The 5361-nt window shown below is 36.1% G+C and overlaps 1 long non-coding RNA gene across 1 annotated transcript; it reads right to left on the bottom strand.

The window, feature by feature from the left end:
• Positions 1 to 2979: 2979 nt before the first annotated feature.
• On the bottom strand, positions 2980 to 3833 carry LOC133516491 (uncharacterized). The gene is made up of 2 exons (XR_009799237.1): positions 3508 to 3833; positions 2980 to 3095 (listed from the first exon to the last, which is right to left on the bottom strand). It is a non-coding gene; the product is annotated as an uncharacterized LOC133516491 (long non-coding RNA).
• Between the last annotated feature and the right edge of the window lie 1528 nt (positions 3834 to 5361).

The raw sequence follows: 5361 nt of genomic DNA, 5'->3' as shown, positions 1-5361 counted from the left end.
ATTGAAACAAACGTTCTCTTCTTTTTAGGACTCCGTACCAAAAAGGTACAAAAGGAACCCTTATGGTGCGACTCTGTCCGTCCGTCTTTCTGTCTGTCTGTCACATCGCTAAATATATCGAGAACCAATTAAGCTATCGATTAGAAATTTGGAATAGTTATGAACAACGCTAACCCAAATCCATTGAAAGTATTTTTTTTTATTAATTATGGGAAATGCCCAATATGAAAAGGGGGCAAAATTTTACAGTCTATTGACTAGGTCAAGTGGGGTATCATTTGAAATAGCTCAAATTGTACATTCCAAAACATATTTTTCTTTTTTTTTCATAGAGAAAAAAATTGATTTATGAAGGAAAATGTAAAAAAATACCCCTCTTATCTCCGAAGTTTACTGACGAAAAATTATGAAATTTTGACATAATATTAACAGTACTATAAATTTTACAGGAAAATATAATTAGACCTTTCTCTTGGTAACTTTTTTTTTATTAACAAAAAACTGTTCCGAATTCAGTTTGCAAGTTACCCAACTTTACGTGTGTTTATTACACCTGAAATTTCTATGAGATTACATTTAATATAACTTTTTTCAAATAAAAGATCAATTTTTGATATCGGTTCACATGATAGAGAATTATCCTCGAAAAACCAACACGTGCATTACATCGCGCAAATTAGTTACACAATTTGCCGATAGATGGCGTTATACACAAATATAGAATAGAATAGAATAATTTATTCGTAAACAAGACACATTCAATTACATGATATAACAAGAACAAAGAAAGTATAAAGTGCCACGAAATGGCGTCATACCAATGGAAATGTTGCGAATATTTTGTTAAGTTCTGCTACTAACAGAAAGGGAGGATCTTGTTTATTATGGACTTTGTATGGCCACTGAAATAATTCCTACATATACAGGGTGTTTATTTAGTCACCCGCAATAATTTACGGGGTGAATATATAGGTCATACTGTACAACTTTTAGTATGAGACCAACCCCGAAATCGTAAAAGAAATTGGCTTTTCCTTACAGTTTGGCTGTCTGACCTTAACATTTTCTGTGGGAGAGTAGAATAAAATAGATATTTAATCGGTGATCAGGAATTGAAAAATATGGATTACCAACCTTAACAGAATTCAAAACGCGAGATCTCATGCAATTTACTTCACCGTCTAATTAATTACAGCTAATGATATCGTTAATATATGGATACCCTATTTTTACCTGACTTTTATTGAAGGGAAATAGGTGTACGTTGTGGACCATCGCTTTGGCGGGAAATTGAAAAAATTGACAATGACAAATTGACAGCTTATTGCTTATGGAAGGTAGAGGCAAGGAACAGAATCTCCTTAGGCAGAACTGTTGCAAAAGTGTCCAGTTGTCAGCTATAAATAATAGTTCCAAAACTCTCCAGAGTAGCGCTAGAGTAGCTAAGAACCTAGGCGTTATTGACGGAGTGAAGTGCGCTATCTATGATTAGATTTTTTCCTCAAGTATTCTACGTATTGTAGCGCCACCTATTTATGGTTTGTTATCGGACACTTTTTGGTATATCGCAATTCTGATCTTTGCCTCTACCTTCCATATTATTGCTCATAATATGGGGCCTTATTCGACGTGCACAACTGTCAAATTTCGCGTCCACATCAAATCAACACTTGATTCTATCGCATGTTGATTGTATCAAGTGTTGATTCTATCAACTGTGGATATTATCATTTGGAACAATCAAAACTCATTCATAGAAAAAATAATCAAACTAAAATCAACTTTGTTTATTACTACTATACAGTTTGTAATGGCTCTGAACTCGAAGTGGATCGGTTTGATTTGATTGTCACCTGACTGTGGATTGCTAATGTCAAATTTTGACAAGTGTTGATTTTATTGCTAGAATTTTTTGTCCATGGGCTTGGGCACCATCTTGGATTTTTTGACGTACGACAGGGAATACCCTTCCTTTCATACAATATATGGCATAGAGTAAGGCGTCTTTTTTTTTTAAACATTACTTTACAAGAATCAGCGACATCTTGTATCCGATAGGATAAGTAATGCGCTATGAATAATGCGGCGGCGAGTAGTGAAACTATACCTGACAATGTCAATCAATTAAAAAGTGACCACACGGTTGATGGTCGATAAAGGCGATTATTAATTGAATTTTAACGACAATAAAGCACTATTGACATGCGATCTTTTGTTGAACCCACACCTACACGTCGAATAATGCTCGCTCCACATATTCTCCTAGAAACGCTCAAAATTCTAAAAAAATTCAAGCTATTTACTCCGCACCCAGTTGCTTCTAAACCACGTTCACGATCCAAGTTGTAAGTATACCTTAACACATCTTTCAGGCATATGATTTAACACCGTTTTTTAAAAATTACGAGATGGTTCATGAATCCTTTATTATTTTTCCAAAAATTACGCTATTACATTATTTATAAAAAAGATATAATATAACTGTTAGTAACTCGGTCACTTGGTCTATCACCAACTATTTGAATGCTCTTTGTATGTATACGCAACCCCATTGTACAGTCGCCATCACCATTAAGACCTACTGTATGGTCTATATTACACGTTTGGCGGGTAGTGAAATTTGTTTAGGTGTCCTCCTTGTGACTAGTTAGAACAGTTTGACGGGATGACGAATAGGAACAGATTTGCAGTTTGACCAATAGCTACAAAATTACGATGTGTCCTAATAGAACTAAATCTACTTGTGACGGGTTGAAACAAATAATACTGCTTTTGGCGGTGTGACCGGTTAGAACAAAATTTTGGTGTGATGAGTTGATGCCTAAATCGACCTAAGTACTTATTGTTTATATAAACCTACAAAAAGACGATTCCTATGTACAGGAGATTAAATACATATTATGTTATTCAACTACGAATTAAAAAATATATATTTCTGTTTACACATTTTTTAACGTTTTTCTTTAATAAAATAAAACATTAAAGTTTTCTGTGACTATATTTCATTTTCTTGAGTGTAGATTATTAGTTTCAGTTTCCAGTTGGTACCAGGAACTAGGTACACCTCTTCAAAAACTTTGCTGGTGGTTCGACATCTGTAAGTTTATATATAAAATATCATAAAAACACTTAAGATAAAAACTTATAAATAAATTCTGGTCGGTCGGTGGTGTGTCCAGAAGGCTGCTGCCCCTCTGGATAACAATGCTGATCCGCCGATTGAAATATAGGCCAGGCCTCTGGTCACCAGAAACCTTTAAAAGGCGTTTTGACATTTCCTCATAGACCCACGCTAGGACCCCAGGGTTTCAACTTCAACCCCAAGCGCCACAAATATGTAGCTAAGGTTTTAAATTCTAGACTATGAACATGAAATATTGTTCTCTAGTTAGGGAATTAGAAAAAAATAGTAATAGGAGACGGCCGTGGTCGTGGTAGGTAGGTACATCATGCGTGGGCCAGGCAAGCCCTGAAATTATGCACCAATTTTACTATAACTTTGTTCACCTATTGACTGTTTCCAAGATAATCGTTTTTAATATGTAGTCCGTATAATCGGGCAGTATAATTTGCCTCATATTTTTAACACAAAATAATTATCGGTACATATATATGTACCTATTTTGCAATATTTTCTTGTTTGCATCATTTAGTTACTTGTTTACTCCGATTGACGTGTTTATCATTTTCGTTACTATGACAGCGCAATACTTTAAATATTGTAACGTGAAGGTTGAGTCCGGTGCCAAAATAACTCACACTAATTTAAGACCCACCTTACAGTTTACATAGCGGCATTGTCCTACGATGCTTTAAATGAATACGGTAAACATTTAAATAAATAAAAAATAAAATAAAATATTTTTATTTCAGAACTTCTAGAATTCCATAATAAATTGTTAGTACCATCGTTATAGCTAGGGGTTAGTAAGTACATTAAAATCAAATAATAAGAATAATAAATAATTAATAATCTTGACATAATAACAATGAAATCATGATTCATAGTAAAATAAAAATTAGTTGAAATAATAAATACAAAAATAATTAATATATTAACATGTCAAATTCAAAATAAAATAGACTAGAATAATAATTACAACGTCAAAATTTACTACTTTTATTCATATTCCCATAAATAATGATTTCATGTCAAAAGAGCAATAGGTACAAGTATAAAAATGTCGTAATATTTTAATTAATAATTTTGACCCATGTATACAGGATGGAACTGTCTGGTCTGTCGGCAATTACCTTCAGTATCCTGTTGTCGCTGCCTCGGATGCGGTTTAGAATAGATGCGACCCGCTTTCGCCTGATCGCATAAAAGTCGTCAGTACGCGCCTCGGCAAACATTCCTGAAGCGCTACAGAACCGTGGCAACCTCAACAGGATTCTGAAGGCATCATTATACTGGATACGAAGAGCATTATAGGCTTTCAGCGTGTAGTTGACCCATAGGCTACCCGTGTAAAATACTTGGCAGAACGCCTTAAAAAGGGTGATTTTAACTTGTTTTGAACAACGGGCAAACCTACGAGCCAACATATTGCTTCTGACCGCTAATGCTCTTCGTTCCCTCTCCAAATCGAGATCATCTTTGAGGTCTTCCGTCACATAGTGCCCGAGGTATTTAAACTGTGACACTCTCTGTAGGTCAATACCATTTAAAGCTATAGAAGGCACATGCTGAGGGTTCATTTTCTTTGACCTGAAGACTAAGACTTCACTCTTTTTGGAGTTGTATACAAGACCGTGTCTTACCGCGTAGGCCTCACAGACACTCAGCATTTTCCTAAGTGCACTGACAGAGGGGGACAGCAGCACCATATCGTCGGCGTAGCTTATGTTGTTCACACTAACGCCGTCGATATAACACCCCACCGGCATTCTGCTGAGCTCCTCTATCAGTCCGTTAACATATAAGTTGAAAAGCTTTGGTGAGCTTAAACCCCCCTGCCTTACTCCGCATTCCAACCTATATGCTTCCGACTGTGCTGCCCCCCACTTAACCGTATTGGTTTGGTTGCCATACCAATATTTAAAAATATCTATTATTTCACGCGGGACCCTACTCGATGCTAGTTTATCCCACAGGACACCATATGACACCATGTCAAAGGCTTTAGACAGGTCGAGGAAACACGCATATACAGGCGTGCTCCTCTCTGTGTAATACTTGACGGTGTGTTTTAGACTTAAAATTGCGGTCTCGGTAGATAATCCTGCTCTAAAACCAAATTGCCCATCATGTAAATTTAGATATCTACCAAGTCGCAAGTCCAGCACACCGTCAAGTACTTTAGCTGTTATTGTAGCCAATGAGATGGGCCTATAGTTCCCTGCGTCTGACAGGTCCCC

This window comes from Cydia pomonella, chromosome 3, assembly GCF_033807575.1.
Source record: "Cydia pomonella isolate Wapato2018A chromosome 3, ilCydPomo1, whole genome shotgun sequence".
Taxonomy (NCBI): Eukaryota; Metazoa; Arthropoda; class Insecta; order Lepidoptera; family Tortricidae; genus Cydia; species Cydia pomonella.
This window is presented reverse-complemented; position numbering and strand designations above follow the sequence as displayed.